The following is a 16,613-nucleotide window of genomic DNA, read 5'->3' as shown; positions in this document are numbered from 1 at the left end:
CAATTAGATTTTATGAGCTTGCTGTGTATTTACTAGAAGATAATGTGTGATATGCTGATTAGAATTCCGATGGCGTGGAAGAATAGATTACAGGAAAGCCTATAAACCACATAGAAATTCATTGTTGGAAAATAATGCTTAAGCATTTGAGTAAAATCTGGATTCTACAGCTGATGAAAAGTACTACTGATTTCAAGAAAATGAAAATTCAAATGTGACTGACTGAACTTGTTCCAAGAAAAATTCACCAAGAAATATTTCCAATGCTACCATAACAGAAAGTGATGCCAAGTAAACTGATGTCATTTGAACAATGTAGAGGTACAAGTAAGTACTTAATCCTGATGTTTTAAAAGTCAGATTTCCCCAAAGCTGCAGAGATGCAGTAAGGTTCCTAGTGGCCGATTATGGTAGGACCTTCCCTATCCTACTTCTGTGTTGATATCTCAGATGAGTTACTGGCAGTTTTTCAGCTCTGCTGCTGTTCAACGAACAAAAAAACTCTCAAGTCACTGCAAACATCATAACATCTATATACTGTGAAAATTATTCCTCTCTATTCCTTTCAAAGTAATTGCAAGACTTCTTTTCTATCACTAACACTTGTAGTTTCCAAAGTTTTATGTGAACAACAGGAAAGTAGTTAGCTCTCTTGCTGTATGGTGCTGAGTGTAAATTTAATTGAAATAAGAATGAGTCAGCATTTTCAACAGGGACGGCACTCAGCTTTCATCCAACAAGCATACAAAGTACTTTTTACGATTAGCTCTGCCCCTTATTTGAAGTAAATGGTGATATATAGTTATCAAAATTATGCCACATTCTCACAAGCAAACTCCTTTTAAATTAATCAGAGATAAACCTATTAGGCAAACTTTTAAGATAAATCAATGTATCACATGACACATAAGTTGCCTACTCAGCTACATGATTTGTCAGTTGCTAGTGAAAAGTACAAGAGGAGTCATCAACCCATTACCTTAATATCTGTAATGCTTCCAATCACTAAGAGAAATGAAGGAAATAAATCAGAACATTGGGTGAAACCTTGGCTGAGTAAGCATGAGAAATGATAAATGTTTTTGTGTGAATAAAGAAGAAATAAAGAGAGGTAAAACAGATGGTGCTAACCTATGCCAGGTATGCTTCATTAAGAAAAGAAAATGAAACACAGATACTCTAGACCTCATTTCTGCCTTCTGACTTGAAGTTGATTTCAATAACATAGGACTTGATACATATTTGCAAAGGAAAAGAACCTAATTAAAACGCTAGAATGTTTTAGTAGCTATTTTAATTAGTAAACATCAGAATTCAATTAATTTAATTAATTCATTAATTTACCTTAGAAAACAAAGTAATCAATAAATGTTCAAATCCTGACTTAAATTCTCATCAAAACACTGAGAGGATAGAGTACACCATCCAAATCCTGAAGAAAATTTATCTGCTCTAAAAACTAGAAATTAGAATCTTTCTGAAATTTCTAGCAAACAAGAATTGATTTTAAAGAATTGGAATTGATACAGTTTTGAGTAAAGAGGGATAATTTCTTCCATCTGAATATGATATTCTTAGTCCAAAGTCACTGAGTTTATAATAAAAATCCAGTACCAAAAGCAGTTCTGCAAGAATAAAAATGGCCCTTTAAACTCAAAGCAAATAAATTAATTTGCTATTCACATTTTTAATAAATGTACTCAAAATTAAAGTCTATTTTCATTATAAATGGAAGTTTAAGTTCCTTTTAAAAAAGTGTAAGGGCTTATTTCTATTTCTATTGATTGACCTTTTGGTTCAACGGGCTTAACATATTACTTTATCTAAAAGCATGCATTTCAGAGGAAAAAAGTTCTCCGAGGGATATAATAAATCAAAGTATTTGCTCACCATGAGATATTGTTCTGTGGAATGGGAAAGTCAGACCAAAACAATACCCTATCCTTAATAAATCTATTTGTTTTTGAGAGCTCAAATTTAGATGAAGGTTTTGAAACAGAACTCTTGGAAAAACATCCACTACCCAGGTTACTTAACCAGCACATTTTCTGACATCTGTGTATCTCCACTGACACGAAGCATTTCAGGACCATGTTGAAGTAGCAATCCATACATTATTTCATACTAAATATCCAGTCATAACTTGAATGAATACATGAAACAAATCTGTTTGCAGCCTTCGCTACTAGCTAAGCCTTATCAAGCCCCTTTTCTTGCCCCATTCCAACTAATGCTCTAGGATTTGTCTCTTTCCTAATTCTAAAGCAAGATGTGAGCCAAGCCTTAGCCAAAGATACTGGTGAGGGCTAGATAAATATGTCCTGAGAAGACACATATTTCTACAGCCTCCACCTTCTTTGAGTGGCTAAAGTGCCACCTTTCTCCAACTCTAGTACTTGCCTCTCTCCTAATTCTACCATTTGCTTTTGCATAGGAGGACCCACGATGTGAATAGCCAAAGATCCCTCCCCCCAACCATGATGGAAGTTAAAAAAAATTTATTGGAGAAATTTTTTGGCAGCGTACCCTTTTCTTTGGCAGTTTCTTTACAAATTCACTCCAACAAAAACTCTAAGCTCATAACTAAAGACTAGGAGAGTCATCCCCATTTGAGACCAGACTAAGATCTTCTGAATTAACAACTGTCATCCTTCGTCTTCTTGAAAATTTCACCAGATCTCTCCCTGCTCTTGGCTAGCCACACTAAAGACCAGCACAGAAAATGATGTGGAAGTTCAAGTTATGACACTCATTATCAGTAGAGCCATCAGAGTACAGTTCCCCACCTTTATTCTCTGTCTTCACCTACATTTAATATACACAGGTGCAAAGTCAAAATCAGCTCCACAGCACTGTATCTGTAGAGGCTGTGTTTGTTTTAATAACTAGCTGTGTCTGAGATGAAAGTGGATTGTTTTTCACTCAACTACTGGAAGTAAAATAAAGCTAAAGGCAGAGGTCCATAACATACTCTGAATTTTATGAATGCTCAACTAAAAAGGAAAATCCTGATAGCCAAATTATCAATAGAGAAGGACTACTTGGCAAGATCATTCAAAGAGTGTGGAGATATAACAGAAAAAATAGCAGGAAATCAGTCACATGAAATTGTTTTTCAAAAGCACTACATATGTTAAAATTGACAGCATAATCCTACCCTTGATCAGCACTTTGTGGCATAAGGGCATCCCACTTTTCGTTTTTCTTAAGTGTTTGCAACTGGAATTTACACTCTCATATTAGTGTAAATCTCATGATGACAGTAAATCTCAGCAACTTGGAGGGTTTGTTTTCATACCCATGATTCCTGCTCAGAAATCTCCATTAGAGAAGAAACAATGATGACAAATACGTTAGCTGGCTCTCCAGCACACTAACTGTAATATGTTAACTGGATCGATAGCTAAGCTACGAGGAGAAGATTTCTGAGACAAGGAATAAAGAATCGCTGTAATTAGAGCAAAAGTTTTGGATGAAGATAAAGAAAAATAGATTATATTATATTATAGTGGAACCAAATACATTGTACTTTCTTGTGGAATTCAGAAAGCTAATACAATAACTAAAACCATTAAAGAAAAGCTTCAGTGGCCTAAATTATACATTTTAAATGCCCCAGCATCTATATTTATAGAAAGTTGTAGATGCAAAATCAAGAATTCTGAAGTAAGAAGATGGTAGTTTTTATCTTGTTTTCATGTTATCAAGTCAGCCATTTTCAGGAAGGTCCAGTACATCATCTTTTAATTACATGGTTACATCCACTGCTTCCTATAGGTTGAATATGAGTGCTGGTCACTGAATAGTTATCCTGTATTTTGTTTTGTCAGTGCATAGATAGAGCTAACTTACTGTGTATTTTAGTCTCTGCTCTCAATAAAAGTTATAAAAGTACATGAATGGCTAATTTCCTAGAAACCTCTATTATAGCATTTATGATTATATTATTTGCATACTTTACAAATGTTCACTTATTTTGTAGCACTTTTGTTTGTAAACTGTTATTTACAGTGGAGAAAAACTATAAAAGGGGACTAAGGCAATAGGACATTATCATAAAAATTTTCTACCAATTTTGAACATCCAATTTGAAATGCCTAGGGCTTACCTTTCAGAGAATTCAGAATTGTACTGTATGTAGTAGTTTAGTCAGGGACAGGTATTTGTTAACTTCAGGAAGTGTTTCACATAAGACAAGGAGCAAAAGAGAGAGAGAAAGAGAGACAGATCCTCTGGGTTCTTATTTAATTCCTTTCATCATATGACCTTCCTGGGTTCTTGTTTAATTCCTTTCATCATATGACCATCCTGTGATCACTGCCCTTACTCAGCACATGGAAACCTGAACAGGCTTGCGTGTGCGACTCTTTACTGCTGTTTTCTGAGCAGGACAAAGAGCACTGCTGAGCCAGCTTTTAATCCATGCCAGGTTTGCAGTCTGTTGTGGGTAAACATTCAGTGCAGAAGCTGGGACAGAAGTTTACTTCTGGGAGCCCCCAGTGCGTCCTCTCTGTGCTGAAAAGAAGGCTCATTAGAATTTGACAATTGTTATCTGTTTGGTTACAATATATAAAGTGCAATTTTATTTCAAAATGCTTGGTTAGTATGAAGCACAGTTTTCTTTGAGAGCAAAAAACATATACTTTTAATATAGAATAGCATAGCATAACTTAGCATAGCATAGCATAGTTCACTTGGAAGGGATCTTCAAAGAACATCCAGTTCAAATATCTGAGCACTTCAGGGCTAAACAAAAGTCATTGAGGACACTATCCGAATACCTCTTGAACACTGACAATCACAGGGTATCAGCCACCTCTCTAGGAAGCCTGTTGCAGTGTTTGACCACCCTCATTGTAATGTTGTTTTTTTTTTCCTAATCCTTAGTCTGAGCCTCCTCTCATTCAATCTGTGCCATTCCCATGTGTTCTGTCATTGGTTGCCCAGAGGGAGCAGATCTCGTAGCTTCTTGCTTCTCTTCCCCAAGGAGCTGCATAAGACCAGTGACGCCTCCTCTCAGCCTCCTCTTCTCCAGACTGGACAAAGAAAGTGTTCTCAACCTCTCCTCAGTATAAATTTTCCAGCCTTTTGAGTAAGAAGAAGCTGAAAAACTTAGGTTTAAGCTCTTTTAGACATCAAACCCTGCTTCCTTGCTACCTTATACAGGCCTGCGTGGGATTATCTGCAATACCATGTATTCCTCATTGCCATTCATAATCAGATACTGAAGGATGCATGGGACAAAATACAAAAGAAAGGAATTTAAAACTGTTGGTAAAGGAATGCATAGAACAATGTAGGAGTGGGGGAAACAAGATATTAAAAAGTGAATGTAGAGGGGACCACAAGATACCATTAAGGAGATGAAGAAAAAGAAGGGAGAAACTTGGAGTTAACAGAAGATGAAGAGAAAATAAAGACATGAAAAGCTGAGGATTTCATTTAATGCTCAGGATCTATAAACTACTGCTGCCTAAACTGCTCAGGAAATGTTTGTCTCCAGATTATCCTGCTCCTATTTAGGGAAATAGTTTCACAGACTAACTCCCACTGTAAGTGTTGCTCTTTACAGACCTTTCCCCTTTTGTTTTCTTAACTTCATTTCATCACTCGATTTTGTACTCAGCAAGAGAATACTTCACTATTCACTGTTCATTTTAGTCACATGTTGAATAAAGCTCAATGTTAAATATAAATCTTACTTCCCAAAGTACTGCCATCAACAAGTGAGTCAGAATAAGACTTCAAAAATGTAAGAAACAAAAGCTTTCTACAGTCTATATACGGAAATGAATCAAAATCTTAGCATGCTGCATAAAGTTTCTAAGTTAGACAACACTTGAAATAAAAATGTGTTTAAAATGTATCTCTGCAGTGACACAGCTCAGTTCTGATTACTTATTTACAATACTCAGAAATTTCCTCTAAGGAAACTAGAAATTCAGGTTTTCAGGGACGATTAGGTAGGGCAGCACTTTTAATCTTACGCAACCACAGTGCACTTGCTTCATACGTAAAGATCTGAGTCATGTATATTGCTCAGATCCTTGTTGCTTAGTAGCTTATCAGAAGTGAAATGAAGACTATCCATATGTACTTTATGATGGACCGAAAGCTTCTGAGTCTTTTAACAACAACAGTGGATGAAGTAAGTTGAATATTTTTTCCATCTGGGAAAGAATACATGAATAGTTCAGAAAAAAAAAAAAAAAAAAAAAAGGCTCATTTCCGTGCTATCTAAATGAAAGAGCTCTATCAAAATCAACAGCATATAACTATTTTATGTTACACAAGTACATAGAAATCTGCCTGTATTTTTGAAAGTGACATTTTGTTGGCAATATATATTAAGTCCCATTTTACTTTCCATACTTTGAGATCAACATTACAAATTTTCATAAAATAATGATTACAAAGAGGAATACACAGTTTTGGAAAAAAAAGATCACATTTTTTCTTGGCCTTTTGGTAACTTTTTACTAACATTCTTGTCAACAGGTTATAGCTGATGGATTAGTATTTTTCTAAAAATACTAAATTTATTGTAGACTTGCTTATAACTGGTGAGAAGAAAAATGTAAGAGCTGATAACTGAAGAGATATTGCGGGGGGGGGGGGGGGGGGGGGGGGGAGAAGAAAGAAAATGCCTGTATGTTTTCGAAGCAAAATATTATGTTTATTTTTGAAGGTACTCAAATTGAATGACTTTCAGATTTAAAGTTGTTTCTTATTTCTGTTCTCAAATGGAGTTTCTATTGAAATATAAACTGTTCTTTTTTATTATTTTTTTTCAGAAATAATTAAGTTATCTGAAAAGAAGTACAGCCAAATACCCTGCATTCACTCTCAAGCCATGAGAAGAAGGGGTATCAAAAAAGTATTCTAGGCACCTGAAGTCTGTTGTGATCTATGAAATTGTTTTGTTTTGTCATTGTTTTTGTTGGAAATCGTAAGCTGTGCCTGAAAGAACAGGTCTGTCAGAGGGACTTTTACAGTAAAGAACTGCGTGGGATTGTTTGGATAAGGTAATATTCAACAGTGAGTGCATTAAAATCCACCACAGAGATTGGCATTTCCTCTTACAGACTAGAACAAACTCATAATCTTGTAAACATAAATACAAAGATTAGTCAGACAAAGGTCCATGACGCGTTGGGTATACACCATTTTACTGCAGTAGGACATACAGGTGTGTAATCCTGTTAAAAGAGATTACGCATAATGTTATGTTAATTTTTCACTTCTCGATAATAACAGTTGACTGTGCTGCAAATGTGTTATTGAATCTGTTCTGATGCCTGTTTTAGGGAGCAAACAAAAACAGAGCCTGGAGCAAGGAGGTCATGCCTCTTACATGACTATAGGAAATTAAAATTCTTTCTTAGGGCAATAGAATAAGGAGAGATGCAAAATGTTTTTCAAACTCTATGAATGTGGTATGTGCTCCAGATTTTCCTATGTTTTAACAGCTGATGGATCCCAGCTACCCTGTCAGTTGCTCTGTGGCAAACACTGTTTGTGAATTAGATATCTGCAGGCATCATTCTGGCTGAAATCTGCAACATTCCACATTAGTTTTTCTCCTCATCTCTCAGCATGCCCCATGAACACCACACTCAGGAGACATCCCTCAAACTAAGTGGATGAGTGAAGTCGTGCCCCTACTCTGCCACACATTTGAGTCCATTCCAACTTCTGAAATGCACATCACTGAAATGCACACATTCACAGAATCACAGAACGGCTGAGGTTGGAAGATACTTCTGGTCCAACCCTCTGCTCAAGCAGGGACACCTAGAACATGTTGCACTGAATTACTTTGAGGCGGCTTTTGAATATCTCCAAGAAAGAGACTCCACAACTTCTCTAGGAACCCTGTCCAGTGCTCTGTCATCCTCAAAGTATAGAATTGCTTGCTCATGTTCAGAAGGAGTCCCAAGTTTCAGTTTGTACCTGTTGCTTCTTATCTTGTAGCTGGGCACTGCTGAGAAGAGTCTGACCCTATCCTCTTGATAGCTTCCATTCAGTTACTTATACACACTGATCAGATCCCCCAGGTGCTCTCTTCCAGAGTCACCCACTCCATGCTCACAGCCCTCCCCTTTTTCCCCTGGCCCCTCTAGGCATTTGAGAAAGGAGTCTCTTGGGGAAAAGTGTGGCTGCTGCAAAAGCAATCACTGTGCCTCTGAGACAGAGCGTTCAGATCAACAAACCATCACATCTTTAGCTCTGTAATGATTGTGAATTGACTATTAAAGTTTGTTCCTAGTAGTGCTATTGTGCCTGGATAAGGTCTTTATTTCATTTTAAACTTATTCTAAAACACTTGTCTTCGGAATAAATGAAAGGTTACCATTGTCTATAGTGGGCATTGTCTTGGGCTTTTTGTGTGAAATATAGCTGCATAGTTGCTTTAAAAAAAAAAAAAAACAACAAGCAGCCAACCAAATAAAAAAAGTATTTCACAGGTCCTATTTTCAAAATAGCATTATAAAACCTTGCATCAGTGCTAGTATCTCTACACATTTGTTAACATATACCTGAACAAAAGTACTGATATATAGTTATAATATTCCCTAAATGTACCAATAACTCTGCTGGAGTGGGAACAAAGCTGAAACCATGAGCTAACCTTAATGTTAAAGTGGTACAGAGAACACTAATAGCATCAATTGATTTAACATTAAGTGAAACTCAGAAGCACAAGAAAATTTTCCATCATACATTCACTTGAAACATTACAGCCTTGAAAAGCACTGAATTGATTTTCTTCCAAAAAGAATTCTTGAAAAAATTATTTTCTTTTCAAACAAGTAAAATCATTAAGAAAGAAGCCTTCAGAAACAAAAAGACCCCTATGGCTGTTAATGATGCTGATGTAATCAGCCCACAGATTTTGTGCAGAGCTCTCTCTTGGGCATTCACACAGGCACATACTTCCACACCCTATTGCCAGTAGCAGATTTCTGTGATCTTTCAGTTAACTTTTCAATGGAGAACGATTAGGTCACTCATTTTCCAGGGGTAATCAGAAAAGGTTGAGAGATGAGGAGGGTAACACTCTAAAGATACCTTTGACTTCCAGAAGAAAAGCTTGCACATCCAACTCCACATCAGTGTGACATCTGCATGTATAATCAGCCCAAGATGTACAAATATGGTTTATTTCATAAGAGAGCACAACACTACAACAGAAAGGTATCTCAGCATCAGTGTATGTGCCTGCATAATTTTTAAGTCATTTTTACTCTGAAATTAGAGCAAGATTGAGGTGAACTTTTCTTTTTTTACAGGAATTAAGAAAACCAGTAACTATCCACACAGAGAACAGGGATGTGGCCAGTCACACAGATGGTCACAGAAAAAGCACTACTTTCAACAGCTCCCGCACGCAGGACTCACATAGAATATCTTCTATGTGAGCACAGACAACCTCATCACCTCCTCTTCCTGGGCTGGCAGAGACTGGGTCACTGATAGTGGTGCACAGGACAGCACTCCCCAGGTTCTCAAGCACACAATATTCACAGCCAGATCCTCTTACTCCCGTTTCCACCTCTTCCTACCTTTCTACCTCCCCAACATCCTTCCCCTGCACACTGACTCACTGGTTGGCGCAGTCCCACCAAACTCTCCAATCTCCTGGACCCCCAGCTTTGCATCTCCTCACCTGCAAAGTCTCAGATTGCCTGTTTTTTGAAGGCCCATCAATTAGTACAATTGATGCCACATACTGTTATCAATTTGTGCCATTGACTAGGCTTGTTCTCCTCACCACCTCCCTTATCACGTGTCAGCCAGGCTTGTCTGTTCTGTATAGCTTCTTTGACCAGAAAACATCAGAGCAATAGAGACTCCTACATACCTTCACAGAGACTTTTGCTAAATAAAATGATTTGTAGCAGGAAACTAGCAATGTATCTGCTTTAATGAGAGAAAGCTAATGAAAATGCTTACCAACATTATTGCAGATAGATACGTCTATAATGTAAGAAATTACAGATTTTAGAGTAATCTGTATGGAAGTAAAAAAAAACGTCAATTAGTGAATCTTTTCTGGATCCATCTCTTATTACTGAATTAATTGCTCTATTTTTCCATTTTCTTTGATTAAGATAAGTGTGCAAAATATATTTTTATGTAGTTTAAGTAATAAAAAGAAGAAATTCATTCATGATCAATATTTTGTTTGATCTTCTGAAGAAAAAAGAAACAACAAACCTGCTTCCTCAGCATATCTGGAGAATTGAAAACTACAAAGATGTCAATTTCCACTCTAGTTTCTTGTTACTTTTATGGCTTTCATATGCAGTATCAAGGTGTAAACCTGAACGTCAAGACTTAAGAACTCTCATGAATAGTAAGTTTCTTAACTAGGGAGCTTTACTGCTTATTTGTCAAGTTCTAATATAAGATCCCCTTACTTATGCTTAATAGAATATTATTTGAGCAACACTGCATATTGTTTTTTTATCTTACATGTGTAAGTAAGTAGTAAACATGTAATAATATTTTGTCTTATTTTAATATCACCTAATAAATTCTTCCTTTGCTGTGTGGACTTTACTTCCATGACTTGAAAAGGAGCAAAATACTGTATTACAAATAAATATATGAAACATGAACAATCATACATTTTCTACTAATCTATTTTAAAAAAATGCACTAGTAAATTTGTATTATCTAACTCACGCTATTGGAAGGTTGGATCTTCAATATAATGTTTGAAAGAGGCATCTCTGTTAAACTATAAGATAATAGCATGACACATTCTGGTCTAATTTCTGTTATCTTCAGTAAGATTCAAAATGAACTTAACAGTAAATTTCTCATAGTAAAGTAAGTGACGTCTGCAGCACAGGCTGACTCATGAGCATTACAATATACAGAGATAGGCAGGTGTGGCTTATAAAGGAATGGGCAGGTAAACCTCACAGCACTGCTACTTCCTCATTAGTTTTGAGAGCATGTTGGTGGGGTTTTTTTGAGTCATTCCATGCTAAACAATTACCAGATGGAGAAGAAAAGCCAAAAACTGTTTAGGAATGTAAAACTTTCTATAGAGATGAGAGATTTTTTTTTTTTTTCCTTTGGTTGGTTGGTTGGTTTTTCTTCTTTGTTTTCTTGCTTTTTTTTTTTTTTTTTTTTTTTTTTTTTTTTTTTTGTAAATGTCTTAGTCTTCATCTCCAAACAGAAATAAGGAGCTCTGCAATGTCAACCTATCCCTTTGTTAAATAGACTTGACATTAGGTCCATAATCAGACATGGCAGTGATGTACCCTCTAATGTTGCTTATATGAACATTCCAATCTCTGCTGAAGTACAGCAACAAAAAAAATGGATAAGATTGTGCACTTTTTGTAAGATCCTTTCTGAAACAGAAAAACTGGCATAGAGGGTCCTTGGCTGGTCCTCTTAGGGTATCTTGTACGCTTTTATCTGTTCAGTGCAACTCCTATACGTGTGTAAGAAAAACCCCAGTCTTCTATGACCAACAGTGCTTTTCACCTATTACAAAATAATTCTTCACAGAGATATCTGACCTAGATTGTTTAAAACCAGTATAGCTTTAGCACTTCTTAGTCTGACTGAGTTTCTGGTTGCTATTTTTTCCTCCTAAACCTGTTCAGAGATTAGTAAACTCTGCACAGTTCTATGCTTTGTTACACAGACAACCGCCAAAGACAACTACATAGAAAACAATAACTATTGTACACTACCCAGAGAATGTTTTCACTGACAACATCATTCAAAATCAACTAATCTAGGCCAGAACACATAACATCTATTTCTACTGAATCTGAAGGAAAAAAAAAAAAACATCAAACAAGTCTGTTAAGTTCTTCTGACTGGGATATTGTCTATGTTTTTCAAAGACGTGCTGCAAGGGCCACGTGGGTTTCATGGTGCCATAAAAAAACAAACTGCCTATTTTTGCAGCTTTTCAGGATATTGTTTCAGGTCTTGACATGATTCACTGTCAAATCTTTCTCAACACGGTAATAGAAACTGCTATATACTAATTATAATGCATAAAGTACACACTAATTTCAAATAAAGATATGGTAGGAAAGGATTTTTTCATTTCTCCGTTTAAACAGACAATGTTATATATTTAGAATACCATGCTGACAGGAAATAGGTGGCCTAAACTGGACAAATTTGTATAAACTGCTCACTTACAAAGCCAGCATTCTTTTGATCTTTTCGAGCAGTAATACATATTTTCTGCATTACACACAGACGTGTAAATACTGCTGACACTTGATAAAATCTGACATGTTGCATACTTCTGTGAACAGTCTCCTTTGGGTTATCACTGTATACTTAAGAAAAAAGGCAGAGCTGAAGAAAATGTTTGAGATAGGCTTGAAGATAGCATGGCAATTTTGAGACAAGATCAATGAAGTTAATAAAATTCAGGGTCTTGTTCCAGTATTAAATTGTTTAAGTTCAAGAAAAGCACTTGAAAACATTCGGTGATTCAAAACTCTGGGTAGGTATTTCAGATGCTCTGAACACATGGTGAAGAAAACATCAAAAGCATAACTGGCTTTGCCTTTATCTCCAAGCTGTTTTTCATGGTCTTAGGAGCATCAGTCTTCTATACATTCTGCACATGTGCACATACAGAAGCACATATATATGAAGCATATTCAAGTTAATACCTGAAATACATTCACTGATAGAGAATTCATATACAGCCATCACAGGTGAGAGGGAGCACCCACTAAGTACACTCTGCCTTTCCTCCGTAGAAGAATTCATGTCACTCCAACAGTTTTCTTTACTTCTTTTAATTATTACTTTTCTTCATTAAAATTAACTGTCCAGCTGGGCTGTATTTGCTGCACGTAACTATTGGCACTATGTCTTTTTCTTGTTTAGTTAAAACAAGTGGCAGTAATAAAATAAAGGCAGGTGAATGTGTTACTATGGTTCCTGTTTGTAGAACAAAATAACAGAAGGAACACAGGGAAAGTAAAGTCACACTCTTTGTCAAGAAATGAATCCCAGACATTTCAGTAAGGAGACAAAATGGTCTCCTGTGGCACTTGCAGGGAACAAGAAATTGCCTAGTATTATCTTCTACCAGGATAGACAACACAAAATCAAATGGATTTACCAATCCCTAACTAGCTCTGCTATACAGATCATGTCAAAATTTTAATTAAAAAAAGACTAGATATACCTTTATCTTAATAATCTTGATGTCTATAGGCAAAATTGAAATGATCAGGAAAAGCAGTGTAAGTTCTGTATGAGAACATATACTGACTAAACTTACATAATGACTCTGACAACTCTGTTATTCCATAATTTATAGAATGTTTCATGTACTTATGTCCCTTTATTTAAGTGAGTTTATGGGATATCCATGCACATATTGAGTATCAATATTTTCTGAATATTTATACAAAATCATTTTGAAATCAGCTGCTAAATAACATGGTCAGTTTGTTTTATTTCCCAGTTTTCCCAGAACTTATGTCATGAAACAAAGATTGTAAGTGTTTAAATTAGTTGCTTTTCAAGAGAACCTGTTTTATAAGCTATGTTCACTTGCTAAAAAAAATACATAAATCTCTGATTTATAAACCTAAACAAACATGCAAAATGACAATGTAAATATCTTTGAGCAGAATGATCTGTGTGCATATCAAGAATTTATGAAACTGCCTCTATATATCCAGGAAAAAAAAAGATAAAATCTACTTTTTCCTCTAGTACTGAAGCTGTGCAAGTCATACTGAATAAATTTCGTATCTTAATACTGAGCTGTCAGTAAGGAGATAACAAACTACATATTTTACTTTGCTGTTTTTTTGAAAGCCCTTCCTGAGTACTAGACACTCACCATCTATTGTCATCAAATCAACGCTTGTTATTGTCTGCCAATGTGCAACTTAGCCTAGCTTAATTACAGACATTAATTCACAAAGTTGAGACTCAGAAACTGTGAAAAAAATCACTAATTTCATAAGTCCCTCTATGTGCACCGGACACTGACTTAGGCTATTTTTGAAATTATCAGATCTGTTTCCCTGAACAGGAATAGCCAGGTTTCCATGATCTAGTAAGTTGGAGTTATACTTGAGAAATAAACTAAAATGTCCATTCTCTCTGCACGTGTCCAGAAGCTAGATGGTGCTACATGACAGAGACTGTAAATCTTTCTCTATCAGTTCTGTGCTGAGACCAAGAAGAACAATATGAAGGATGAAAAATTGAAACTTATCCTATTTCAACAGATGTCTACATCATGGATGTAAGCAATTGGCCAGCACCAAAAGTGAGTGCTAATTAAAATTTAAATGAAATGGTGAAAGAAGTTAAATTTAAATTTCAGGCCGAGAATCATCATAGAATCACAGAATCATAGAAAGGCCTGGGTTGAAAAGGATGTCAAAGATTGTGTAGATTCAACCCCTCTGCTACAAGCAGAGTCACCTGTTCCAGCGCATCACCACCCTGTGAGTGAAAAACTTCCTCCTAGTATCTAATGTAAATCTCCCCTGTTTCAAATTAAAACCATTCCCCCTTGTCCTTTCACTATCCACTCATGTAAACAGCCATTCCCCCTCCTGTTTATATGTTCCCTATAAGTGTTTGGAAGGCCACAATGAGGTCTCCCTGAAGTCTCCTCTTCTCCCAGCTAAACAAGCCCAATTCCCAGAATGTGATTAAACACTGAATTTTAAATAAAGAGACATTGTATTATCTTTTTCATCGTCCTTGTAATTTAGGCAAGGGTTCATCCGTTAAAACACCATCACAACTGTTGTTCTTACTGTTTCAGTAGGATAATAGAGGTGTGAAATACATGGGATGGGTGAAATGGAGGTCATGGAGGAACCTGTAGCAAGAGATATTCCAAGTAGATACAAGTCTAAAAATCATAACAATGAGGTGAAAAACTTGACAGGAAATTGCTCTAACTAAATGGGTCTAACTTTATCTTTGCCTTGTTTGAGCTGGTCTGAATCAAGCTTTCAGATCAGAGGCCCTTTCCAACCTGAGTTAGCCTACGATTATAGGAAATGATATCTGTATGGATTGACAGGAGACAGTGTTGCATACTTAGTTTTGTTGAAGGTCACTGCAACCAACTGACTTAGAAGGAAATAGCCAGAATTGTTTTGGTATGAAATTAAAAAGTTGTTAAATACTTTGGAGGAATTACTTTGTCTGAGTAAGAAGACAGAGTGTAAGAAAATAAAATTGATTCTGTATACAGAAAAAAAAGAAGAAAAAAAAAAAAACAAGGTTATGCAGTAGAGCACTTTACACAAGTTAATTCCACATATGATACTGAAGATATAGAATGATAAGAGGAGGCCTAAAAGCTGAGACTCTGTTGTATAACTGAGGAAAATTACTTTTAAAATATTAACTGCAAATGGCAATCTTAGATGAGTTGTAATAAAACTACTTCTTGGAAGAGAGCAAAGGCCAAGGTGAGTTGAATTAGAGCCTACCATCTTTTCTCTAGTGGTTCAGAAAATGTCTTCCCTGCAGATTGATTTCTGCAATTGGAAGAATTCTTTTGTACATGACCACTGAAATTGTTGTCTGCCTGAATATAGAAATAGCAACAGCTGGACAGTCTCCAAAAATTAAGGTATTCAGGTTTGAGAGAAATCTTACAGTTGCCCTAAGATTTCTCTATCACAAATCCTATAGTGGATAAAAGGTGGGCATAATCATATGTAAGCCAATTTTCCTAGCCATAAGCAGTACAGTGGGCAGATCAGATTGGAGATAATATTTCAGGTCTAGATGAGATTTAACTGAAAATCTGCAGTATCATTTCCTTAAAACCAAAATGAGTTATAATGCTATTTCTACTGTCTTTTTGCAAGGCAATAATTTTTTGCCAAAACACACCTCTTGCGTGGCAGTCAGTGTTATTTCATGCTGCCTCTGTCTGCAGCATATGAAAGTAATTCTGCATCCCAGACTAATGTAGACCCTACTAATCCTCACTAGAAAGCCAAATAACTGATTTCATGTGATTTCTTCTTTTGTTCTGAATGGTAAATAAAATCAGACCACTTTTTAAAGGAACAGAACATAGGCTGAATAGATAAACCCTGTGGAACTTAAAGAAATACAGTCCATTCCTTTGCTTTATCCAGTCTTTTTCCATTTCCTATACTTTAGTTAACTTTCAGTAATCCTGAGAGTGGTTTGCTTATAGAGAAGAAACAAGCCATGAAAAAATTGTGTTAGAGACTCACCTATCATTTACAACAAGATTTAACGTGGAACTTCCTGAAACTGTAACTAAATGATATCTCTGCAACTGGTTAGGTTGAAGGCTGTTTGGGTAAAGGGTTGTATCTTGAAAGCGTCTGGTCCACAAACAGTATTACACGAATAACAGTAGGAACCATTACAGTGGTAAACAGTCTGAATATTTCCGAAGCTTCTTCATTGGGTTAAATATTACTTACAATACCACAAAACCCTCAATACTCTGCCTTTTAACATTAATTTTCTTTCAATCACAGTGTCTTTTCCTCACACACACGGACTCATACTCTAGCTGGTAGAACTACTGGACATTCATTGCTACAAGGTACTAATCAGAAAAAGAAAATACCCCAACT

The 16,613-nt window shown here is 36.0% G+C and overlaps 1 protein-coding gene and 1 long non-coding RNA gene across 2 annotated transcripts in view; one reads left to right on the top strand and one right to left on the bottom strand.

Moving 5' to 3' along the window:
* FRK (fyn related Src family tyrosine kinase) overlaps positions 1 to 16,613 on the bottom strand; it is a 43,678-nt gene that overhangs the window by 26,045 nt on the left and 1,020 nt on the right. The window lies entirely within an intron of this gene.
* On the top strand, positions 5,944 to 11,767 carry LOC146545003 (uncharacterized). The gene is made up of 3 exons (XR_014881430.1): positions 5,944 to 6,148; positions 6,795 to 7,025; positions 9,294 to 11,767. It is a non-coding gene; the product is annotated as an uncharacterized LOC146545003 (long non-coding RNA).

Source organism: Meleagris gallopavo, chromosome 2 (assembly GCF_905368555.1).
Source record: "Meleagris gallopavo chromosome 2, MGAL_WU_HG_1.1, whole genome shotgun sequence".
Classification (NCBI taxonomy): Eukaryota; Metazoa; Chordata; class Aves; order Galliformes; family Phasianidae; genus Meleagris; species Meleagris gallopavo.
This window is presented reverse-complemented; position numbering and strand designations above follow the sequence as displayed.